Source organism: Cyanistes caeruleus, chromosome Z, assembly GCF_971803275.1.
Source record: "Cyanistes caeruleus chromosome Z, bCyaCae1.hap1.1, whole genome shotgun sequence".
Lineage (NCBI taxonomy): Eukaryota > Metazoa > Chordata > Aves > Passeriformes > Paridae > Cyanistes > Cyanistes caeruleus.
The window spans coordinates 59,515,770-59,543,014 of NC_141732.1; the positions used below are offsets into that span (position 1 = coordinate 59,515,770).

General features: G+C 39.3%; 1 long non-coding RNA gene across 1 annotated transcript in view; it reads left to right on the forward strand.

The window, feature by feature from the left end:
* LOC147648492 (uncharacterized) overlaps positions 1 to 26,926 on the forward strand; it is a 49,706-nt gene extending 22,780 nt beyond the window's left edge. Inside the window, exons 2-3 of the long non-coding RNA XR_015281038.1 lie at positions 25,381 to 25,505; positions 26,762 to 26,926. This is a non-coding gene — a long non-coding RNA (uncharacterized LOC147648492). The remainder of the gene's footprint in view (positions 1 to 25,380; positions 25,506 to 26,761) is intronic.
* The last annotated feature ends 319 nt before the right edge of the window (positions 26,927 to 27,245 follow it).

Consider the following 27,245-nt stretch of genomic DNA (forward strand, 5'->3'; position numbering starts at 1 on the left):
TGGCCAAAAATCTAGCAAGGGCCAAGGCTTGCTACCTACAGCCTACACTGTGTATCTGCTATGTTATCTTTGCAGATGGAGAGCTGCATAACACACATCAAAAAAGGATGTGTTGGCTGAAGGAGAAGGTCCTGTATAGATAGGATGGGCAATGGCTCTGATGAACTGCACAGAATGCAACAAATTCATGTGATTGGAACTTCAAAGGGCGCTGTAGCTAAAAATATAACTTTTAGAATCACAAAGTCATAGAATGACTAAAGCTGGAAAAGACCTCCAAGATCATCCAGACCTTTGATCATCACTGTGCCAACTAAACCATAGCACTAAGTGCCAGGTTCAGCTGTTTCTTGAGTACTTCCAGGGACGATGACTCCAGCACTTCCACAGACAGTTTGTTCCAGTGCTTGACACCCCATTCAGTAAAGAAATTCTTCCTGATGTCCAGCCTGAACTTTCCAAGGTACAGCTTGAGGCCATTTTCTCTTGTCCTGGTAGTTTGCATATTAAAACACACATCCTGCAAGTACTAGTAAGTATAATGAAGAACATGCTACCATGTGTATGATCAAATTACTCAAATTGTCTGCTTAGGTCATGCTATGTGTAACAGAGAAGGAGGTAAGATTGGGTTGTGTATAAAGAAGGTAGGAATTTCACCTAAATTAGGAGAAAAACCCCAAATCACCTTACAGACAGCTGACTGGCTACCTTCCTCTCATTCCTCCCAAGAAGAAACACTTGCTAAGCTTCTGAGTAGGATGGTTGTTGTTATTACCCAGGTTAGCACAGTATTATTGCTATTAGAGCTGTATTGCAGTTAGTGCACTCAGAAATTACAATGCTGAATTTGTATGTCTGTTGCTTAATAAACCACCGTATTTGTGAACCTGTGATAGCAAAGTTCTTACTAAGTGACTGGACCCAAACTCTGGGGTTGGTTAATTGCACCATTCATGAGTCTGTGATACCACAAGTTCTTACTGAACATGATGAGACTTCTAGTGTCAAATGGGTTATAATCAGAGATTATTAAGCCTAGGCACACCCAGACTCTTTGATCTCTGAGGACCAGGCGGAATACAAGGGGGATTGTTTCCTGGCCAAATTGCTTAACCTTAATGCAACAGACCCTCAACATACAAAGGGAATGGCCTCGTTGAAGCAGGTCCAGGAGGGCATGAAGATAATCAGAAGGATGGAGACCTCTCCTATGAAGACAGACTGATGGAGTTGGGTTTATTCAGACTGGAAAAAAAAATTAATTTTGGAGGCACCACTCAGCAGCCTTTCTACAGGAGGCCTACAAGAAAGCAGAATAGGGACCTTTTAAAAGGGTCTGTAGTGAGAGGATAAAAGTTAATGGCTTTAAACTGAAAGAAGGTGGGTTTAGACTGGATCTATTAGGAATAAATTCTTCTTTGTGAGAATGGCAAGGCACTGGAACAAGTTGTTGAGAGAGGCTGTGAATGCTCCAGTGTTAAAGGCCAGGCCGGATGAGGCTTTGAGCAAACAGGTCTAATAGAAGATGCTCCTGCCCAGGGCAGGGGGGTTGGAACTAGGTATTCTTTGTCCCTTCTCAGCCCATACCTTTCTGTAATCCTATGATGAAGCATCTTTCATATTAATTACAATTTATTTAATTAGTTACTATAAACTACAAGTATAATTAATTTCAAACTTGGATGTTGTATTTAAGAAAGGTTAGTTTGGACTATGCTGGGAGAGAAATGGAGGAGAAAGAAGAGATTATGTGTTGCAAGATACTAGAAGAGTCTAGTTCACTTTACATTGTAAAACATAAACTATGAAGGAATATATTCATTTTCTAAAGCAAGGAGGAGTAATAGTTATATACAACAGCAGTTTTTGCTGTCATAAACTCAAGCATAGCCATGGCTCACATGCTGAATTAAGGAGTCCTTTAAAACAGAATAAAGGAGCATATCACCGTAAACTGGTACAGACTACTGTGCATGCAGTTGGAGAAGTCTGCAGTTCAGCACTTATGAGGTCAATTCCAGTATGGCTTGCTATGAAGACCAAACAGGGAAATGAGAGCTGATCTGGATTTTTTTTTTTTTTTTTCAGAGAAATCTGTTTCTTGTAGGAAATTCTAAATTATCAAACAAAAAATTTTCCCACTCTGGTTGGAAATTTCTTTTTACTTGAAACTTTCAATTCCTTTTTTTCTTCCCCCTCCCCAAGATTTCATTCTTCATCTGGACTGGGCATAAGTATTTTTTGTGTGAAAGGAAAACACTTTCCTTTAGGGCTTTTTTAGCAGCCATACTTGTGCATTGTCTGGCTGTACTGAGAGGCAGTGATTTACATCTCTATTCCATTTGCTCTTCAAGATTTTAATTCTATTTTCCACTAAGAGCACTTATTTATGTATCCTCTGTAACAGTAAATACCCTTTTTCTGGTTTATGTTGATTCTAAGCCAATATAAATGAAGATCTCTGTTATCTGGATTTGATCAGTGATGATTGGGTATTTAATACTCAGACTTCAAAAAATATCTAGAATCACAAGTACAGTAGCTGATAGACTTCACAGGTTTAGAAATCTATCCACAAAAAAGGGTAAAAGAATGACAAAAGGCATGGAAACTTTACTACACATGGGAAGAATGTCCATCAGTCAAGAAAAAGTCATGCTGAAAGCTTTTTCCGAAAGCTAGAAGCCTTTTTTTTGGATGCAGAAAGTGTGATTTAGTTCAGGTGACCTGACTATTTTGTTCTTTCTTGTTTTAAAATAAATTTTAATCTATTTTAATTTGAGAGACATAAGAGATCTTCCAGGGATAAGTGGGGTAGGCTACATGACAGACTAAAGAAATTCTGGACATGTCTGCAGTGCAAATATTTGAGCTGACATATATCTGCTGACACTAGAAGCCCAGGTTTTCTACATTTTGGCTCTGTGTTAAGAGACTCTAGGCCCTGAAATTCCTAGTTGCAAGGAAACTCCAGCTTCCCTGCAGGACCACTCCCCTGGGACATGCTGGATTCTGTCAGAGACAGCCCGTGTCCTCGGGAACTGATTGAAAGTGCTGGAAGGAGACTCTTTGAAAATTTGAATTATTTGAAAATCCTGTCTCTGAAATACATCCAATTGTATTCCTATGAAAATGTTTTGGATAGGGACCATTCCTGGCCACAGTTTGTAAGAAAATCCTCTACCTGACTGAAGAATGGGAAGACATCAGGTCATCCTGATGTGCAGCCTCAGAGAGTAACACATTACACAAACTACATAAACTGTAGTTTACTTGCCTTTCCCTCTTCATTCCTTCCATTTGTCCATTCCACTGCCTCCACAAATATGAAAATCCAAAGGGATCTGCCCTTCTCAGAGCTGCAGCTTTTCTTGGTGTAGGATGCTTTCACTTGCATTCTTGGAGAAGTACATGGGGGAAGTTCTGATTTGCAGCCCTTTCTGGCATGAAGAGATAACATACTGAAAACATGTTAATTGCCTAGTTGAGTTGGAGCTAAAGAAAAACTGAAATAACATCACCAATAGCTCTGTTAGATATCTTTTGTGCTAAAACATTGTTACCTTCTAAGCATACATTAAGACAGCTGGCAACATTAAGCTGAGCAGAAACAATTAGTAAAATCAGACTGAGAGATGAGATACAGTTGGAATTACCTGCCCTCCTCTTTTTCCAGATTTGGATTAATTTTTAGCTGTTATTTTTTTTATATTTTCTTATGCTTCAATTCTTCCTTCCATATCAGCATGTGAAAAAATATTGCAAGATCTCAAAAACTCCTATGGATTGGGAGATACTTGAATTGGAAATCAAGATTCAAGAAATTCACAATTCAAGAATTTGGAGAGCAGATATGATACAAATAATATTATGCATTCCTCTTCCTTTAGTTTGACTTTCCCTGAGTTTCTTTTCAGTTACATGAATAGAGATAAACTTATTACAGTGTAAAATGTCAGAGTTCAATGACTCAGACAGAAAGCATACATCTTCCTGCTACATGACCGAAATACCCTTTTAATGTAGCTTCTTAACTAAATATCTGTGATTTCAGCACATGCAGAGCCTGAAAAGTGTAAAAGGAATGAAAAGCTGGCAACACATCTAAATATAATGTTCTGTTCAATGCCAGAGTGGCAAATTTTAAAAGCTGCCTCACCACATCCCGCATGTTTTTTGTTACAGCTGAAGCCTTTTGGTTAATGTAAATGACTGTGCAGCTATTGAAACTGGTGTACACAAAACAAAAAATTAATTCATGATCTGAAACAAGAGAAAGCTACTGCATTTTTCTCCTCTGACTAAACTGAAGTTGTTGTTCTATTTACAATATGCAGCATTCTGGAGAGAGAAGGAGGTTTGTGTGGGACTGGTCTCCCAGAAAGATCAAGCAATGCAACAACAACTTTGTTGTTTAGTGGTTTTCAGAGGCACATTCAAAGCTCTTACAGGAAGAGCACATAAAAAACCTTTAAAGGAACACAGTCAAATACTAAATTTAAAGCAGAAGTGAAAATGTGGTTTAAAATAGACTAGGAAACACGTTCCAAAGAGACACCTCTCAAGGCTCTTGAATGATGTTAGAGAAGATATCTGCAAGCTAGGGCTGAGAGTGGTCTTGACAATAATACAATCATACACTAAAAGAGGGATCCTAAGATTTTTAGAAGATCTTTTTGTTTCAAATTTTGCGTGACACTAAGTACTTCTGTACAGTGCTAGAGTATGATGTAATTGCTAATTAAATGCTCTTCCCGAGACTCACAATAGCCACATCAGCTACATTTACATTATTACATAAACAGGGGCCAAACAAGAGAGTTGGATTCCAGATAGTTGAGACAGATTGACTCCTGTCTATCTGTCCTCTTTGCTCCACTTGACTCACCTTGTTTCAGCCTCTAAAAATCCACTCTGGCATAGCACATTCTTCATGACCTCACACAGTTCCAGGCCCTCTTTCCAGAAACCTTGCTCACCGCACCTCTTGCGTTTAGCTGCGCTGACGACCGCAAAGCACAGTGTCCACCGGAAATATTTGCACACAATTTCCTCGGCTAACAATACAGGAGCAGGAATATAAGCACACGCAAAGCAATCAGGGATTGATACTTCGTGTGCCCCAATACTTTGTCCTCAGGGATTTTCTGAAGTAGAGATTATTTAAAGTTTAATAGTTCCTACAACATGAAAACTTGTCCATGGTTACAAGAAATTGAGCGTGAACTTTGATTTGACTAAATATATGTATATTACACTCCAGTCCTATTTTACACCCCTGCTGGGATTTGGGAAAGTTTTTTCAAAAAAGAAAAAAAGAAAAAAGCTATTTTAACTGCTTGTTCAATTGTTCAATTGTTCAATTGTTCAATTGTTCAATTCAAAACCATATTTTGAAGATATCCTCCACTGTCAGGAAGGCCACAGGTTTTTTATTTTGTTGACCTGAAATACGTATTTCTTAAGCAGTCATTTGAGTTTAGCAACAAGGTCTTTAGGAAGATAACCAACCCACTGTGAGATTTGGACATTAAGAAGGACACAGAGCAATAGGACCAGGATTCAGAGGTTTCTTTTCCAACCTTGTGCTTTTTCTGCTTTTGTTTTTCCCTTGAGTGTTTTAAAAAATACTATCTTATAATCAACTGTATTTGGTAGTTTATGAAAACCACTAATTTTTAGGGTTTTGGTTTGGGTTTTTTTCAGTTTGTAAAAACTGTCATTGCTTTCTTGCATGAAATGTTAACACCAGCAAGAGTGTTTCAATCAAGTTGAAGCCTGTTTATCATCTCTCTTGGCACAGCCTAAATCAAGGCAATGTAATAAACTATCCGGAGAAATGCTCTTCTTCGTATTGCTCTTGGATGCAGATGAAGAAGTTGAGCTTATGAAAACATTTGTGTTTATGAGTATAATCTTTGTCCAATCTAGCTATTTTAACAGATCAAATCAATACTTTAGAAAAAATGAAATATAAAAATATATTTAAGGGCAACAAGAATACATTACTGCAGTTCAGAAATAAAACAACAAAAGATTCCTGTTTCATTTTAGTTTGTCTTTCACAATCATTTTCCTCTTTCACTCTGGATAATGCTTTCTCTCTTTGTGGCACACCCAGTCCAGTAGACTATGTGTATATTTCCCTATTCATAGATCTGAAAACACACACACTTAAATATTCTATAAGTTACTGTAACTCACACAGAAACTGTGGGTGAATATTGAAATTGTTAGCTGTGTCTTTATAAACTGTTTTATGCTGACAGTGTAACTATATGATGATCCCTTCTGGTTTTAAGAATCCTGACTATGTATGGCTTTCTAGAAGACTATTCATAGGTGCACTTGAAGAAAAAAAGGTGTGTTCTTCACACTTTTCCACTGAAATACAACTAACTTCAAAAGCTACCTTTTACCTACAAAAGGTAACTTAAATCAGCTTAAAACAAGCTATAACTCCAGAGTGGAACATTCTCACAGTTCAGGTGCTGGTTAAAAAATCAGTTTGATGCTTTCTGGAACTGATGCAAGAAATGGATGAAGAGATTTCTTTGAAACACAGGAAAGGTTTTGTTTGCATTATTTTTCCTTGCTGGATCCAGGTTTAGACTGGTTCTTATTTTATCTGTGGCCTGCTCCCCACCTTCACATGAGTACACACAAAGCGGGGGCTTCAAAGCTGACAGCGCTGGCCTAACTCTGTTCTCGTTAAAAGCATTGGCAGAACTCCCAGTGGCTTCAAGAGCAACAGGATTAGGCCAACTGTGTGTGCTTTGAAAAAAAAAACCAAACCAAAACAACTCACCCAAGGCAATAAATCTAGCATTAATTCACAAAAAAAAAAAAACAAACAGAAAAAGAAATGAAGAGAGAGAAAAGAAGAGTCATCATTCTGTTGCTCAAAGTCCTTTAACAGAAAAATTACCCCAGTTATATATTGTGGTGTAGGGTCTGTGTGTCTGGTGCATGAGGGTTTATGTTAGGCTGCTTAGGACTGTGCAGAGAGTGAAGATCCCTTCCCTGGCCGCTGTGCAGAAACTGCTGGTTGTCCTGCTGTTTAAATGGTGCGAGAGCAAGGAGGGCTCTGAGATCACAGCTCCAACTCACCCGGCCACAGAACTGCACTGGATCAGCACATGCTTCACCCTTTTCCCTGCAAAGCATGGGCTGCTCCAGCCTCTAGTGCCTTGAGGCCCTTTGCTGTCATTTATTTGACATATCTGTATCCACTTCTTCTCAACTCATCTCACATGTCTTGCAGTTCCTAAGGGGAGCCTACAAGAAGGCTGGAGAGGATCTTTTTACAAGAGCATGTAGTGTTAGGACAAGGGAGAATAACTTCAAGCTGAAAGTGGGTAGGTTTAGATTATATATTAAGAAGAAATTCTTCACTGGGAGGTGGAGTGTGAGACACTGGAACAGTTTGCCCAGAGAAGTTTGGATGCCCCATATTTTGAAGTGTCCAAGGCCAGGTTGGATAGAGCTCTGATCAACCAGGTCTAGTGGATGGTGTCTCTGCCCCTGATGGATAAGTTGGAAGTAGATGGTCTTTAAGTCCTTTCCAACCCAAATCATTCTATGATTCTATGATTTACATAAACTTTTTTACCACTCATTTACCTGTGCCTGTCTTTGAATTACCTCCCTTCTGTTGTTTGGTGGTTTAGTGTGGGGTTTTTTTTTTTTGTTGTGGTTTGAGGCTTTTTTGTTTTGTTTTTGTTTTTATTTGTTTGTTTGTTTTTTGGGTTTGTTTGTTTGTTTTTATTTTGTTTTGCAGATTTTTAAATTTTTGGGGGGAGTTGTTGTCTTTTAGGCTTTTGTGGGGGGTTTTTTGTTTGGTTTGGGTTTTGGCTATTTTTTTTTGCTTGGTTTGGGTTTTTTGTCTGTTTTTATTTCACTAAGATGTGAACCTTGGAGAAACGGGACCAAAAAATGCAATGGCAAAATAATTTGGGTATAAATGTAGTTGGTCTGGATTTTTGCTACCATTGCTCTGAGTACCAGAACCTCCACCTGAACTTTTTTTTCCTTTCACCCTTATATCACAGCAGCCTTTGCCATCTTCTGTGCTGCCACAAATGCTCAAAGCATTGACAATGCTTTTTCATGGAAAGGTGGCTTCAGAAATTGTCCAGATTCTTCTTAACTCTCACAAATAGCAGTTATTTCTCACCTTCACAAAGTGACTTGCCTCTTAGAGATGCTGACCTTGTAGCTGGTACAGTATGTCCCCTTCACTGTTCACGAACTCCTCATGCTTTACACAGACCTACAGTGTGCCATTATCACTGTGCAAGGACTTGTCCTTATCTCAGAGAAGGAGAGCATTCACACCTCCTTGCTGACACTGGAGGAAAAAGAAGAATTTTATGTAACAAAGATGTTAGTACATATCTTGTCTCAGACACCCAATTGTGATTTTTATTTCAACCAATATTATTATGTTAATCCCAAAAAGCTTTATTTGCAAATTCTTCCATTCACCCTTTATGGTATGAGGAGCTAGATGCAGGGTTTGAAATGGTAAAACTGATGATTCTGGCATCCTTTTTTAGCAACCAGGACCTTCAGATTTGCATTGCTGTAGATTCAAAGCCTTATATTCCTTTTCTGGCCTTCAGCATCATTCTTGCACAATTTCATGATCACAAGATGAATTAATGTACATTTTAAATGTGAAAGAAAATCCACAGTGCAGGTAAAGAACAAACAGACTGAGAGGGTTTTTGGAAGAATACCATTAATCTATCTGAAAATTACCTAGGAGTTTGATGGCCACACAAAAAATACAACTGTTTTTTTGCCAAAGAAATGCTCCTAACTAGAATTTTGTATCTAGATCTGGGGAATTAATTGATTTTCAGGACTCACTGGCAGATCCACAAGAATTCATTTTGCATGAACCTGGAATGAATGGTACAGCCAAATGAAAAGTAGGAAAAACAATAATTTTTGATTGACAAGAAGTTTTATGTTTTGGGAGGGATTACCTTTTCCTCATTCATTCTTTTACAAAATTGAAGTTGATTTCCAAACGTTGAGAACTAAAAAGAAAATCTCAAAACTGAAATGCTGACATTTTTCCAGTTTTGAAAGGTTTTTTTTAAAACAGCTTACACAAAAAACAAAAAAAACACCCCAAAACAACAAAACAACAGCAACTACAAAACAAAACAAAAGAAACAAAAAAACTGAATCACTGTTATTCAGGAAAAACATTTTGGCCAAAAAAGTTTTATCCAACTCCACATCTGATATCCTCCCATAGTGATTCTCTTTTTTAGTACAGAGTGGAAACATGCTGAAATGCCAAACTTGGTGCAAATTTAGTAAAACTATGCAAAAGGACAAGTCAGCACAGAAGACAGAAGGAATTACGATGTTTAGTTTTTATTTAAGCTATTAAACTAGATGATAGCTGTGTCCACATCTACCTTGCTAAACCATGCAGAACTACATATTTTTTCTTCCTTCCTTTTAGTAAACCCCGGGATACTTCTAATACATCTGCTTCTCCTTATGTTCAAAAGTTAATTGTGATCTTGGAGTGGGAAAAAGTAAATGTCGTTAGAACAGGAAATCACACATGATACAAAATAAATGCATTGTTATTTTTGTGTTTCCTTGATATTCGCCCATTTGTTATTTTTGTATTTTCTTGATATTCACAACTTGTAATTAATATTAGTGACTAATTTAAAAAGCAAAAGATGATCTTATTCCCTAAGTAAGTTACATGTCAATATTCCATCAATGATCACGGCCAACTTGTTAAACCAAAGGAGCCTGAGATTTTAATGGAAACTGTCACACAAATATGCAAACAAATACTTATCTATCTATAGGCTAATGCAACAAGTACAGAACCAAAGAGAGAATGAATTGGGGAAGTTTTAGTTCCTTCACAGACAATTCACATGTGAAACACAAACATAAAGTGTGAGGTGCTGTGGTGTGATGGGCACTTTTATGTCAGCCCATGCATAGTCGATATGAGTACAGAGACGGGTAGTTACGGCAAGTGGTTCTTTAATTTGTAGGAATGTTAATGTCAGTGAGGTTCCCATTGCCTTTACTGGTATTTAGGTTTGGCCTTAAGGTAGCAGCAAAAGCAGCTAGCAAACTTAACTTTTAAAGTCAACCTACCTTTGAAACAGAGGTTCATATCTAGCCATTGTTATGGCATGGCTTGTTGCAGTGGCAACCAGAGCACTTTCTGTATGTTGCACTTTTGCTCTCTGCAGTCTTCAGCAATGATCAGAGCAGCCCCAGTGGTGGTGTGAGACAGATTCTGCAAATCTGATGCTGACAGTAGCCTGAAATAATTGTAGCAGCAAGACCCTTCCTGGAATCCAGCAGCACAGAAGTGATACCTGAACAGTAGGATAAATGGTGTGGACTGGACTGGCTGTTGGAGCTGGGAGAGATCATCGGTGAGTATAAGAAGAAAAGGCTGATGCATCAGTACTTGGTTTATATAATCATTTGGGAAAAAATCACAGGCCTGAAGAGTGACTGGAGCTTATTGTGACTTCTGTTAAGTTTGGGTTTCCAAAGTACTGTCGATAACTTATTGGGGTAAAGCATTTATTTTGAATTAAATGTAAATTCCCATTCAGAGATGTGAGTGAAATTAGATGGTATTTTCTGTTGTTACATTTGAATTATAAAAGTAAAAGGTACATAATCTTGGCAAAGACTGAGATACACTAAGTTTGTTCCTCTGGAATTTCCCATGAGATCTAAAGCTGATTTTTGGTTCTTCAGACATTCTAGATTATGTCAATCCAGGAAAAACATATTTGAAAAGGATCTTACATTCCTTTTCCAGTACTGAACTTGGTTTTCTGCCAAAGTGGTTTGAAGAAATCTCTCAGCCAGTACAGATCTCAGACCTTAGATTCTGAGCACAAAACACATAACCAGAAACCGCTGAACTGACCTAGGGATAACAATTTACCCTGGGACACTGGAAGATAAAAATGGGTTAGTTTGGAGTTTCCTGGTTCCATACAAACAGCAAAAAAGCTGAAGCTTAGAATTTTTGAGCTAAGGTTGAAATATGTGGATTAAAGAGCAAGACTGATATTGAGAAATAGATATTGTTTTAATGATAGCTTAAAAAAATAGCCCAAACACTCTGGAGGTCTCTGCCTTCCTTGAAGTTATGGTGTGATCCCAGGAACATCCAGAAGAACGGTGTGATCTCCACATTCATGTGTGTCCTTACATTTTGTGTTCTTGAAGGCAACAGGAATTTTGTGTACCTGAAACAGTAGCTGCAATGTTCTGAGTCACTAGATGAGCTTAGGTACTACTTTGAGAGCAGTCTTTTCCCATACTTCAGGCTGTGATTCTGATCAAATGTCTGGAGAGGGTATATGCAATGCATATTGTCCCTGAAATGCCCTTCACACCGCAGTGTAGCTCCATCTTTTAATCTCATGTTTTTATACAACTACTTGATATTTGCTAACCTCAGGCAAGACTTTGGTCTAAAAAATGCACATAGTCATTTTCTCTGCTGTCAGAACAAGTTCAGACATGCATGTTACAAGTGATTTTAAAACAATGCATTCATTTCATAAAGCACTTGAATTACTACCTGGCACACATCTGAACTCTGTTTGATAACTGCAGCATTTATTTTGACAGTTTCCAGCTTCAAAGTCTTGCACTCTGATGAAGTCCTGACCACTTCATAAAAAGCAAATGATGGCATTAATGTTGCCAGCAGGAGGGTGTAAGGCACAACCATTTGAAAAAAAAATGACATGGCTCTTTTTAGTTGAGCCTCTCCCTGGGAGTTGACTGCTAAAAGTCAGCTGGGAAAGAGAGGTGAGAATTAGCTGCTTTTACAAATGTCAGGGCTCTTAGAAGGTTCAAGTAACAAGAGGTGCTGAAAAGTATATGGCAACCAAATCCTCATCTCCTGACACTAATCTTGTCACTTCTGTGACATTCTTGGCCTCTTCTAACCTAGCGTCTGGGAATTTGAGACTTAATCTTTGGTCTACCACATGTTGGTGCAGAATATAGCTGCTGCTAAATGAGACCAACCTACAAATGGGGAAAAGATCTATTTAAAAATGAAAAATCCCAGCCCCCTCATTCTTCTTTAGCACAGGCATTTTTAGAACCAAACTTCAGTCTCACACTGACCACTTAATACTTTGTAAGCTGTGTTGCTCAGTCCAGACAGGCAGGAATGTTTTGCTGTTTGTCTTGAAAGCCATCATACCATCATGTACTCCTCTGCTGGGAGCATCTACTCATTCAACACCACTGTGTAGTTCACATTCCCATTCTTCATTTCAGGAAAACTTTGTCTGGATTTGTTTAAATAGCAGGCCATAAGGGAAGTGAAATAGTATGATAATTAATATTCCATCAGCAAGATTAAATTTGCTTAGTTTTGTAAGAACACAGTTCATGGCCTGAATAGGCGGTGACCTGGTATGTTGATGGTATCATCTTCCCATTTGGTCTGCATTGTTGAGAGTTTAGATCATGAAGAGATTCCAAATACTCACAGAATCACAGAATCACAGAACATGCTGAATTAGAAGAGACCCACAAGGATTATCTAGTCCAAGGCCTGGCTCTACACAGGACCATCCCCAAAGATCACAACATGTGCCTGAGAGAATTGTCCAAACACTTGTTGAACTCTGTCAGGCTGGTGCTGTGACCACTTCCCTGGGGAGCTGTTCCAGTGCTCTGGGTGAAAGAACCTTTTCCTAATATCCAACCTAAACCCCCTCGACACAACTTCTGGCCTTGGGTCCTGTCACTGCTCACCAGAGATAAGAGATCAGTGCCTGCTCCTCCTCTTCCCCTCATGAAGAAGTTGTGACTGCAATGGGGTCTCCCCTCAAGTCTCCTCCAGGCTGAACAGACCAAGTGACCTCAGCCACTCCTCATACGCCTTCCCTCAAGGCCCGTCACCATCTCTGTTGCCCTCCTTTGGATGCTTTCCAACAGTTTAAGGTTTTTCTTATATTGCATTGCTGAAAACTGCCCCCAGCCCTCGAGGTGAGGCTGCCCCAGAGCAGAGCAGAGCGGGACAATTCCCTCCCTTGCCCGGCTGGCGATGCTGTCCCTGATGCCCCCAGGACACAGGTGGCCCTCCTGGCTGCCAGGGCACTGCTGGCTCACATTCACCTTGCCATGGACCAGGATTCCCAGGACCCTTTCCATGGCACTGCTCTCCAGCCTCTCATTCCCTTCTGTCTGTACATCCAGGGTTGTCCCATCCCAGGTGCATAAACCAGCACTTTCCCCTGTTACATTTCATATGGTTGATGATTGCCCAGCCCTCTAATTTGTCAAGGTCTCCCTGCCCTTGAGAGAGTCAACAACTCCTCTCAGTATTTTATCATATGCAAACTTGCTTAATATCCCTCCCAGCCCTGCTCCTGAGGCATTTATGAAGATATTGTAGAGCACAGAGCCTAAGGTGGAGCCCTGAGGAACCCCCCTAGTGACAGGTCCCCACTCTGATGTCACCCCATTCACTGTAACCCCTTGTGCCTGACCCACAAGTCAGCTGCTCGCCCATCAAATGATGTGTTTATCCAGCTGAGTGCTGCACATTTTGTCCAGCAGGACAGACACTGTGAGAGTACCAAAACTTCAACGAAATAAAAAAAAAAAAATCATCAGCTGGCTCCCCCTGATCAGCTAGGTGGGTTACCTTGTCATAAAAGAAATTCAGGTTTGATAAGCAGGAATTTCCTTTCATGAAGTTGAGCTGTCCATGACCAAAGACCATGTTGTCTTTCAGGTGTTTTTCAATACCTCTTAGAATAACCTACTGCATTACTTTACCAAGCACTGAAATGAGACTGACAGGCCTGTAGTTCCCTGAGTCATCCTACTGGCATGCACTTCATTCACAGGTTGTGCAGTTTGTGGTGGGATTGTGCTCAGGGCAATAGAGTTACAGCCACTTACTCCTAGGTCCCTTAACTTATGAGGGCCTGCAGTGCTCCAGGGAACTACCTACTTCTTCTCAGTTACTGCCAGTGTCAGGTATGAGGAGGTGGCTGCACCAGTAGCTTTACATGCCATAATGCCTGACACATTTGAAGTGTTGCTGGGTAACGGTTTTAGACTTTATATCTTTTTTATTATTAATGACATATATAATACACTCAGCACAAGATATTTTCGTCAAGCTTTTAGTGTGTCTTGGAGGTAAAGTCCAGTAGCATGCCTTTTGCAGCTTGCTCAGAAATAAAGCTAATAGCCTTTAATATCAAAACTTGAGCTGCTGGGAGCCTGAGACACTAGCATAGAAATATCATAAAACAACGAAGTTCATGTCAGCCCTGCTCTTCAACCCATGCTTCCTCCCAATGGCTCTGCTCTAGGATGGCTCTGTTTAAAACATCTTTTTCTACAATAGCTGACCCTTTGACACACCCTTGCAGCCACCCCACTGAGGTCAGGAGACAGGATGCAACAGTGAAACTGTCCAGGGACAGATCCCTTTAGTTTCACTCTTGCTTTTCTCCCCTTCTCAAAGGTGTGCTACTTTTCCACACAGTGTTATGAACAGGTATTTCCTCTCCCCAAATTGCCCCTCTTCCTTGCTCATAAGAAGAAGCCCCTACCTAGATATTAGAGGTCTGTAACAAGTACAGGTATGGGCCAAGAATTAGAATCTCTTAAGCTCAGGTTCAGGAAAAGTCTATCGCTTCAAAATAATTCTTGTAAATGGAAGTGAGGCACAAGGGCTCAACTTATTGCCTCTCATCTGGCAGAGTGCTTTTGGAGCATCTGGAGCTGCTCTCCATCAGAATGACCTAATTCTACATACATCCATATTGATCTGATCTGCATCATCATCAGTTCAGTGTTCATTAATGCAATTGGGTGCAGAAAGCTTTCAGGGGAAATAGATGAAGAGAGAGAATAATGTATGCTGTACTCTTAGAGTGGGAGTGAAATTAGATTATTTTTGTGCTATTCAGTTGAAACCTACTCAGTGACATTTTTGAAAGGTTCTGTGCAAAGGCCCTCCCTCTCTCCCCCTCTCATTTCTTCTCCCCTTTTTCTCTTTTGCCTGCTCCTTGTCATTGTTGTTGTCTTCCTCCTCCTCATCCTTCTCTGCACAAGGCAGTAGTGGCGATGGTGTGCACTGAAAGGTAGCTCCCCATGCAGCTTCTGCCTCTGGCAGAGACCAAAACCCCTCCTGCCACCAGGCACGCTGGTGTTCTGTTTGGCATGACAGTACAGGCCAGCAGTTTCCCCCACTGAGGGCACCGAGCATCGTGGCAACCCAGGAGTAACTCTCTTCTTAATTTCAGTGTTGTAACTGCAAATCTTCAATGGAGTCATTCCCAGTTTATCTGTGTGAGTGAAAGATAGCACAAGCACTGAATTAATTTCACAGATTCCATGCTGTGTTGAGGATCAGGTGGTCCACAGAGGAGGAACAACCTCCTAGCACATCCCCACAGGCTCTTAAAAGGATGTATTTGCTCACGTCCTGCTTCTTAGGAGGAAAAAAGCTTGTCTCTTCTTGTTATATTTCTCATTAGAATACGAACTGCTGGAATTGTTCATGTTAGAGGAAATATGCGGATGCAGAGCAGTTCTTGATGAGATGAAAAGTTAATGAGATCGCTTTGAGCTAGAGGCACCAATAATCATATACTCCCAGCTGGTATGGACACCACACACTTCTCAGTTGAAGACTCAGCACATAATAAATGCATGACATGAAAGCTTTATGGGTGTTAGCTGAGAACATACATTTTATGTACCAAATAACACTATCATGTATTTTTAAAACTATTAGGAGAAAGCACAAAGAATTGTGCTCTGAGATTTGGGGCAGAGTGTTACTGTATGCTGGTTTCTTTTGATATTATTCGAACTCCCTTTTCATTCTCCACAAAGGCAAGGTCTCTGACCATTGCTGCTTCCATTGTATGACCACTGAGCTACAGCAGTAGGATATATAACAGACAGAAAATAGACTGAAATTAGGGAGATGCGAACTATTTACAAACATTTGGTTTGACCACAATACAGCAATTATTTTGTTGTGTGATATTATGGAGATAGATTTAGTTAGTTGTATCACTTTGCTTCTATTGCAAGAGGAAGATATAGAAAAGATGATGCAAGAACACAATTAACATAAAGGAGACTTGTAAAGCAGAACTGGAGAAAAACCTGAGGGAATCTGTAGTTAATTTCAACATGCAGTCTGTGCAATTCACAGCCATACTGAAAGAAAAACAAAAGTGGAGACCAATGATTTTTGAGTGCCCCGTCACAGCTGCCATTTGGTGTACATGTCAAAAAAGTAAGCACTCTGATGCATACTCCTCTATCTCTCTCAGGAATTTTCTTGCGTGGTTAGTGGTTCCAGCCTGCTGTTTCCATGAGGGATTCCTGACCCCTCAGTCACACTGTTTCCCTCCCCATTTGGGCATGCAATTATTAATAGAAAAACATAACTTTTCTAGGACAGAGGAAAAAAAGAAAGGAAAGTTTTATCATACCAGCTTTTAGGAAATGGAAGGTAAGAAACATGTAGCACAGTCCTAATATGTTTCTGTATTAATACACTTTGATAGTCTTGAATAATTCTGTGGCATCTAGAAATGTACCAAGACAAATTCTTTTGCCAGATTGCTCTCTTTGACATTGTGACTTTTCAGTTAACTAAACTACAGCAAAAATGTAGGGAGAGAGGAAAGTACTTTGTAGGTGCTGTGATCAATTTACCGCTGCAGCTGACATGAATGCACCCGTAGTCCTACTTGATCTTCTTAATACAATGTAATCCTTAATTATCTGTTTTGACACCTAATGAACACACAACACATTTGTGAACTCCCAAGGCATGTATCTGTCTTGCCTTGCTAATCCTGTTACCCTGGCTGCTCCTCTGCTAACTCTACTGCTGTGAGTGACTCACAGATGTAGTGTCTCTCCTTGCTGCTGTACCTCTGACATGTAATCATAATAATTACTCTCCATCATGAGGAAGGTCTGGAAACAATAAAATCTTCCACCTGTTGACATATGTTGAAGTCTGTGCATGTTTTTAATCCAGGGTATAGTTGGTCAGTCTGGTGTTGAGCTTAAAAGGCCATTGCAGACCTTTTAATGATATTGATATTCTTGCTGTGAACAGTCAACTGAACAGTGCTCGATTTGACACAGCATGAAGCTATGGCATTAGAGTGGGACAAAGGACAGATGGTACTTACTCATGAGCAATCAGGCATGGATTTTTCCTTGGAGAGAGAGAGAAACATTCCTTTCCTTAACACCTGATGTTGCCGGGCTCTTCTACCTGAACATCAGTGGGGCTGTAGTTGCTAGCTGTTCCTCAGTAACAGATTGACGGACTGGTCCCTACCCTTCCTGAAACACAGAAGGAGATTCAGAGATTTATCTTTCTTAGATGATTTATTCTTTGAGGACTGAGCCTTAGTAAAAATTAAAGTCTAAAAAAAAAGGAATTCACCATGTTGTAGAAGTTAAGGTATGGTGATTCCAACTAAAATCCCTGCATTTTTAGTATCTTCTTCACTGACAACATCACCATATAACTTGCTGCATTCCCACTAGACTGAATACTAGGATGAATTTAATGATGCTGATATCAGTGGGGTGTGGGGTAGCTTTCAGGATCCAGCTGGGATAATTCAGAGGGGCATCTAACCCCTTTGCAAGAGAGTACAGCTCTCAAATAACTGTGATCAACAATTTCTCTGGTTCCACCAGATAAGCAAACTTTGGTAAGAGCAGCAGGTAAGCAAATCTTGATAAGAGCAGCAGACATCCAGCTTTTGATTCCATCAGAGCCCTCAATTTCAGCAATGCCAGATGGAAATTCAGAACTCATGAATTTGGGTCAGCTCAGCATAAATCTATTGAATTGAATCCACTGGCATGAATGTATGTCACCCAGAAGAACAGCAATAAGCCAGTGTGCTATCACAAGGGGATTAGCATGGGGGACAGGCTGTGACAGTGGTGACTGCCACAGCACATCTAACATCTTGTGGAATTTGGTGTCATTGGTGATGGTGTGCCTGCTATGGAAGCACACTCGTAAAAGGAGGAGGCACATCAATCTTCACTAAAATGTCCACACTCAACAGCAGTTCATGACTACAAGAGATGCTTGTACTATACAAGTGCATAGGACACTGTGCAAGCAGTTCAGAGCTAAGAGAAAAGTGCCACTGCAGTTATCTAAAGCAGTTCTGGACACAAGGCATTTTCTGTGCTTGACCTAAGGTGTTGGAGTGACTACAGGTCTCTCTTTACAGTTACTATGCCTAAAGCTATTTTGAAAATCTCTGTACTCTGTTTCACCATGTGATGTAGACATTATTGTCTCCCTTGACCGAAATATGGGTGAGAAAAATGGTCCTTCCACAGCCCTGCTATGTTTGCATGCAACTTGTTGTTGAGGTGCTATTAATTTTAAACATCAGAAGTCTAGTACCTTGAGCCCTATGGAAGTCTCAGCTTACTACTTGATGAATGTGGAATTTAAGCACTTTTACAGTCTTATGGTAAAGTCATATCTTGCAGAGATTTTATGAGGTTATAAAAAGTTCAGTGTGAATTTGTGACAATACTGCCTATCAAGTTTATTCACCTTCATAAGTGCAGCTCACAACCAACATAGATTTCTAAGTCTTCAGCATTTTATGGCTTCAACACTCCTTTGACACTCAACCTTTCCAATTCCTGAGAATTTCTTGAAGCCAAGGGCTAGCTGAGAGACCACTCTGCTGGGCATCCCTGAGTTCCTGGGTGCTGTCTAGACGACAGATGGGGTCTATGCAAATCACATGGAGATACAAGTTAAGATCAGTCGTCTAGCAGCTAAAAAGGCAGAGACCAGAAGGGGAGAGGCCATCTTCATAGTCTTTACAGCTGATCTTGTGAGTGAGCCTAATCCATTCAGGAGCAAGGCAGCCGGGTAAACTCACACTCCCTCCCTGGTGTGGGTTAACTAATCTCTTTGACTTTAGCTTGAAAGGAGAAAGAAATGTTCATGCTCACTGCTTCAGCTGAGTGGTGGTAACTAGCAGCTTAGGGTACAAGCAACAGCCCACATCCAGCCACTTCTGGTCAATCTGCAAAGGCTGTGCCTGTCCCAGAGCAGAAGTAACTACTGCAGTGCTAATCTCAGTAATTACAGCTTCACAAGAATGGCTGGATATACTCTGTAGTTTATGCAGTTGCTCTAAGTATTATTTAGAATAATTTTTTATGGATCGGAATTAATGATATAAATATGATAGTAAAATGCAGGGTTAAATTGCAAACAAATACTGGCAGCAAGCTTTACTGCACTGACAGGTTCCCTAAACCTTTATTCTTGTGACCTTTATTTCTGAGTATTTTTAGGATTCACAAAGTGCTCTGAAATGGACAAGACCAGAGTAGGTGTGAAAAAGGTATGTTTTCAGAATGATGGGCTGTATGGCCTCTAGTTCTTAATAATCCTGGAGACTTCAAGAGGTCCTTCAAGAGGTAAAAAACACACTATGTATATCCCATAAATCTGCACGCTTCTAATGGTCAATGAAAGGAATAAAAATCTAGTTTTATACATCAGAAAATGAAAAGAAAAAAAATTTAAAAAGAAACAAAAAACCCTATTCCTTGTGAAATAAGAATTTTGCACCTATGATAAAACCATGGCAATTCCCCTTCTGTTCTATGATGACACACACTTTAAGATACAGTGGATACATTTTATTGTAAAACTAAGTAAACAGGACTCAGATTCAGGCAGCTATTAAGTGGCTGCATAGAAAGTGAACAGGTCTGGGGAAAGGAACTTTAATTAGAAAAGGTTAAGACATAGCATTTAATACTAAATGAGAAGACCATAGCAATCACAAGGCTCAGAAAAATATTCCGTTCCTGGACTCTCTGGCACTGTTAGAACTAGAGCACTGGACATCTCAGCTGTGGAGACCCTTATTTCACATTCAAACATGTAACTCTTTTCTGCAGCCTAAAAAGCTGGCCTCTCAAGGAATCCAATGGCAAAGACTTCTTCCCACTATCTGTACCCTGTGAGATGAGTTCTTGAGCTGGCATGTCTTGCAATAACATTAAAATAGGAAGTAGAGCATACCGTTTTTGCATAACAAAATGTGTAGTATTTTTGTATAGCATGCTTTCTTTTGAGTGTTTCTTGGATAGATTTCAAAGAGAATATAAATCACAAGCATGGTTTTATTGGTCTGAGACGTACAGTTTTAGTTGGGATCCTGTTGGTGATGTTTTGATGCATTAGTGGCTCTATTCACTGATGACTGTCATCCTGCTCATGCCTGTTGTGTTGCTGCAGTGTGAGAAGGCGTTGCTGCTGGACACTGGAAGGATGGATGCAGGAGATCTTTTGCTTGGTGAAATAGTAAGAGTTGAGAGGGGAAGACAGGGACAAGGGATGATTCTCTATGGTAGCAAGCTGTAGGTTATAAAATAAAAAAAAATCCACCTTTTTAAGGAGCTGTGGGTGGTACTGACATTTTCTGCTGTACAGTTTTGTCACGTCCAAGACAAGGAGCAGAGTTTCTGAGAATGTGCAGGGAAGCAGCTCCCAGCCCAGCCCAGACACAGCAGCCTATCTATGCAACTGCAAGTGCAACACAGAGGTGCAGCCCCACTCTTTTGGTGGATAACCCTCTCACCGATCCCACATGCTGCAAGGCAACTGAATAGGACTCTGTTCAGAGAGAGCACTGCACTGCAGAAAACTATGGCCTGACTCAGATTTACATCTAACCACATTAGACCATTTTGGCAGTGCCAGCAGGTCAATCAAGTGGGTATAAATGGGAGTCAGCATTTGCGACAGCTCCAAAAGAACAAGGAAAGCTCTGCCAGCTGAGTGGTGACTATTCAGCCTGCAGTATTTTCTTTCCTTTATTTTCATTGGCACATTGTGTAATTTATATGGCAGCTTGAGTGCTTGTGGTGCTTTGTAACAGATAAAACATTCTACTAACCATGAAGGGAAATAGGACATGAAGAGACAGAGAAGAGCGCAGGTGGAGAGGATGCTTCAAACATATAGAAAAGAGGGAAAAAAAAGCCCCTGATGAATTAAAGAAGGTATTCAGTGGCGTGGGAAATGGAATAGTGACAGCACTGGTACATGCTTAAGGAGGAAAATACAAGAGAAGAAAGACTGAAAACAAAATTGCATTATCTTGAAGAGAAAGAGAACAGGGGAGTAAAATTAAGGATAGCAAATAATCTGGTTGGGGGGAACTGGCAGAAGTGGTAGACAAGAGAATGGAGAGTCTGTCAGTAATGGACAAGTCTGTTTAAGTCTGTTTTAAATCAATCACACAGGAAATAATTTCCTGAATTTAAATATGGTAGACCTGCTAGAGGCTGGACATCCTTGCAGAAGCGGGTTGGTCAGGAGACCACAGGACACAGAACTCGGTCTGCAAAGTGATCACAGGAGAGAGTATAGAATGTCTTTCTACAACTTGACAAAACAGAGAAAGGTTGAAGGGAAGAATAATTTGTAAGCAAAACAGTCTAGAAAGAATGACCTCTCTTTCTTCCCTCCTAAACAATCTAGTGTTTGCCTGTAACAAAAATTTAGATTATAAATTCCAAACTGTCTTGATGTATTAACCCTGTGCTATAGTGCTAGGAAAGATGCAGGAAGCAACCTTTTCTAAGTAAAATGAAGAATGTTGGTGAAAGTTATGTAATGTCCTCATTGCTAGAAGCCAAAGTCCTGGTGGGAGATCAAGTTTTTGGGGATTCCAAGTGGGAATGGGCACTACTAAAGACTAATATCTTAAGATTTCCTTGTCTTGAATGCATTTGTATAGCTTTGGTAGCTGGCCTCTAGCCAGTGTGGTAAGAATGGATATTCCTACAAACATTTATAATGGAAAATGGCGATGGCTAACTGTAGTAGGATTTTTATGTAACTCCTCACAGATCAGTTTTATTTGTATAAAGTCACTGCTTAATAAATCTTAGAATTAACATGGCATGAAGTGCTGTTTATTAGGAACAAAATTTGGATTTCTGTTGTATGCCTCAGAAGCCTCACCCTTTCAGAGCCATTCTGAGTGTGCTGCCATTGTTCCTTGTTTAGTTTCAAGGGAAATATCTGGTTTTGATCAGCTTTCTCCCTGTTGTTCTGGGGATTTTTGACTGACAGCTACATTCTTCTTCTTGATGACTATGAATGAGAGATCATCTTAATGCATTAAAGTTAAATACAGATTGAGGATAACTCCACCCACATTCAAAACACAGAGAGGTTCAATCAATTCAGCAGTGTTGAAAATACTCTTCTTCTATCAGGGTGACTCAGTTCACTCTTTCAAAATAGGCTGAAGAGGCTCAAAGTATTTTATTTAATATCTCTTACTTTGCTGAGACTTTGCTGATCAAAATTACTTCTGGCTTGTACAATTAGGTCACCTTAATATTTTTTCAGCTTTGAATTTGCTTTGAAGAAACCACACAGAATCAATTCAAAGTAGATCAGATATCTGTGTGAGCTATTCATCTTTCAAACTGTGTTCTTTCCAAGAGATGGTCATTTGCTTATCAGGGAAAATCAAAACTGCTTGTCATCTGAATGGAGCAATGAAAATACATTTAGCTTAACAAGGAACAGAAGCTGTGTTTTTGTGATCTGTTTACTTTTAAAGTCTATTTGATTAAATCTTTTGTTAACTTTCCTAAAACAAATAAATGACACTGATACTTTCCTAATGCAAGTCATACTTGTGTTTGCTGCCAGCTTTGTTTTTCTGTGGTGTGTTGACATTGGAGGCATAGGAATTGTTCATCCATTTTGACAATAGTTGTGTCTATAGAGAAGCAGCATTACATTGTATGTATTTTTTTTAAGTGGTAAAATATGGAATATTCACAAACTCTTTCCCTGCATTCATCATCATGTTAGCTGAGTGTTTAGAGATGCAAATTTGTAACTATTGCCAAATGAGCACCAGTTAGCTTCATCACACTGCATATCTTTCCTCTTCTGTTGGGTGAGGTGACTAATAGATTGCTTCAGGTTGATGGGAATAATACGCTTACACTCATAGCCTGAGACAAGGAATATGCAACTTGATCATTTTTGTAAAGTACGTAAGGCAAGTCACACTCACATTGTCTGAGAGATGGAAGGCTGAAGTCCACACTAAGAGAAAATGATGCCAGACAGCTTTGACCACAGATGAGCTGCTTGTATCTCCAAAGATTTTGAATTATAGCCTGTCTTGTGGGTTTTATGTGTCAGACTGTTCTGCATCAAAATTACAGTATGCTGTCACACAGCTTTTTACTTCTAGGATGGAAAAAATTTAAGAAGAAATTTAAGAATTTAAGAAGAGAAACTCCTTCTCTCTCAGCTACAATACTAAGGAAGAACGCTGTCTCTGTAATGTTAGTGAAGTGTTTAGGCAGGTCTCTGCATAACTAAGCAGCCTTGCCACCGAACGTATCTTTCTGCATAATTTCAAATGGTTATACCTGAGGGGTATATCCTTTCACTGTCTCTTTGCTATTCCTCCAGTATGCTTACCTTCCTACCTTAACACATTTACCCCTGTTGTTTTTAGAAACATGTCTTTACTGAAGGCATATGTTCCATCCTGGATTTCAAAACTCCCATTTTCCCCGATGAGCTGTGAAGACCCTCTAGATGGGTTTTGTAATGCACTGTCATCTGAGATATTCGATATTTCCTTGTACATCAATGTTTCATTTAAAAGGTTATTTTGTTTCTGCATTTAAAGCAGGACAATTTTGTAAACGGAGGAAACATCATAGAACTGAATTAATTAAATACTCAGCTTTTAACTCCTCTTCAGGTTTCTAACTTTTTTTCTAGAAGCCATAAATAGTTTGTTGCTTTGGACATTTGCCAGAATAGAATCTACGTTCTTTCAGATGGTGGAATTAGTAGATTCCTGACTCCCACGCCATGTTCTGCAGAAGTATAGCTTTAAGTATACCCTTTTAACTTGAAGTTTCTCTGGTTCAAGAGAATGCCTCATTGATGTGACCTGTGTTGAATAAAAAAAATGAATGAACCCCAATCTTTCTGCACTTTCTGAGGAGGCTGAATCAGCCAGCACACTGGTTATAACTCCAGTGGCTTTTTCTATGTTTGCTTCATTTGTTTTCTGCTTTCTTTAAAATGTTGGTAGTAACTATTCACTGTCTGAATGTTATTGTTATGTATGTTTTTAATACAAAATACAGGTAAGCTTTAATGTAGGTCGCAGTAATTTCACACTTGATTTTAGTTACACTTATTTTTTAAGAGGAGAAACCAACAGAATTAAATTACCTGTCATGTTTAAGGATAATGTAGTTTTTCATGAGAAGAACTCCTTCACTGTTCTCTGAAATAAGATTTATTCAAAATGCACATTTATTATGCTACTTTAAATTTCAGGTTAAAAAAATACAAGAAAAGCACATTACTCTCTGTACACCAGGACCTTTAGATATGGAAATCTGCTGAGGGTTAAATTTGTTAAAGTGAATGGTCCCACAAACAGTCAATTTTATGGTGCAGCTGGTAAATGTCAAATTGATTTTGTTTCATCTCAGTGGATGATCACTTTTAAATTGGATCTGTGCCTGTTGTGAAATTTCACATCATCAAATTATGCTCCTGAAATGCTGCACTTTTCAACCCTCTCTGCCCAATACAGGGCAGCAGCTTCTTTCTTTTTGCTGTTCTTAGTGAACTGAGAACACATGCTATGGAGAATGTCTTTCTAATTATGCCACAAGTACCTCTTACACTGGGGAAAAGTTGTACCCTCTGCATTGCCCCATAGGAGATCTTCCCAAAGCACTGCTATTGATTACTCAAATCCCATGGAATGGCAGAAAGATGTAACCATTCATAAGGCTGCCATTTCAAGGGGACTTAAACCAATATAAGTACTGTTCAAAAATTTTTGCAGTGATCTTCTCGCGTACATGACAGATTTTGGGCTGGAGATGGGCTTGAGTATCATTTATAAAATGTCAGATTTTTCCTTCTTTTGACAACTGAATTGTCATCAATCCTTTAATAATTGTCTATCAGTATGAAACTTTTCATTTCAGCTAAGTATTTCATAGGCTTCTTTCCACATTATCTGAAATTCATGCCTCTTTTCTTTTACCTATAGCATTAACATCTAGTTTCATCCTACAATCCAGGAAGAATTTTATGTCATCACAACAGGAATCTTTGAAGATTATGCTTGGGTTTTATGTGCTTTCCATTGTCACATCATCATCAGAAACAAAAATGTAGGAGCTGGCAAATATATGCTAGGGGAAAAGATAATCTTTTACTGACATTTTATTTTGCAGGAGAATAATCCATCACTGGCTGTTTTCATATCCATGGGGTGGTGGATCTGATGTGCTTGAGCAAACACTCTTGTCCTTGCGTCAGACATCTCTCATCACCGAATAAAACTAATCTGAAGACCTGGGTATGTTTTAAGGGGTTATCTATACTCTCTAGTCTATGTATTTCTGAGGGTGAAAAAAAGAACAAAAACACAAAACAAACCAAAAATAACCACATACAGAAAAACCCCAAACCCAATAAAATATCAGAAAAAACAAGAGCCAGTGAATCTGAGAGAAACTAATCACTTCATTTCGGAGACCCCAAATAGTATGAACATAGTATATGATATAGATAGATATAGATATAGATATAGATATAGATATAGATATAGATATAGATATAGATGATATAGATGATATAGATGATATAGATGATATAGATGATATAGATGATATAGATATAGGTATAGATATAGATATAGATATAGGTATAGATATAGATATAGATAGATAGATGTATTTATGTATGTATGTATGTATGTATGGTGTATATATATGGTGTATATATGATATTTATATGGTATATATATGGTATATAGAGAGTATGAACAAATAGTATGACATAGAAAACTGAGGGGCTGCATCTCACCCCAACACTTTAATGCCTCTGTCTTCTAGTCACCTTCCCAACTCCCTGAGGAACAGCTTTGTTAAGTGGCAGAGGGACTGTGAGTGCACTTCTAGGTGGGAGCTTTGAGGTCTCCACCCAAGTATGTAGTTGTGTAGTTGCTTTGAGTGTGTGAAAAGTCAAGCCAGCCTCGAAAATTTCCACACATGAAGTAAGTTTAACATGCACATTTTCCATACAAAGACTGTTAGTTTTTACTGAGTGATTGCTGTGGCACATGCTCACGGTTCTCTATGTGACAGAAGTTGAAAGTTCACAACAAAGCTTAATAAAAAAAATGCATAAAACTAAGTCGAAATCAAATTTTAACAAGAAGATACACTCCTCCTGGAGGATGCGTAGGTGCAGATAGTGGTAGGCTCAGATATTAATTCAGCTTTAGACTGGATGGTGGGCATTCAATGAATTCAAAGAGTTAGTCCTAGGAGGAAGATGTGGGTGAAAGACCTAGCAGGAACCAGAGCTGGGAAGTTATTCCTAACATTGGGGCTGGCCCTTTTTACCTTCCTCAAGTGTAAGAGTAAGACCAATGAGAATATTAACCTTTGCTACTCACCAGCCATCTTCCTCATATTTGATCTGTATTTAGAAATTAATCCTTTTTCCTAAAGTTTCTGACTTGTGGGATATGGGCTTGGGCAAGCTCAGTCAAGTTTTTTCCAGCTATAGTAATTGACCTGTTAAAAGAAGTTCTCTCTCTTCCCACAGACCTCTCTTCACTTATGTCCTCAATCTCCGCAGCTGCAACTCTAATTGGCACTGTGACAGGTATTGGAAAGGGCTTTCCATCAATGACAGGTGGAAAATTCAGGTTTTTGCAAGGCGCTCCTTGGTGACTGTCACTTTTTAATAAACTGGAAAATGACTCAGTAGGTAAGAGGTGATGATGACTACTTTAAGATGCCTGAAGCACATCCCCATTATAGTATTGTATTGTTCAAATTATATAACAAAATATTTGTGGTACATTTGCACAGTAAGTGAACAGGAGAATATCCAGGAAAACTGTCACAGTAATGACCTAAAATTTTTGAAAGCCTTTTATGCCTGATTTAGCAAAGAACTGGCTCACAACTGACATAAAGAATGGATGTAGTGAACTTTAAAATGTCCTCTGGATTTTGTTGTGGTTGGTTTTGCTTTGGTAATTTGTTTTTTATGAATTTTTTTAAAAATTGATTTAACTTTTATT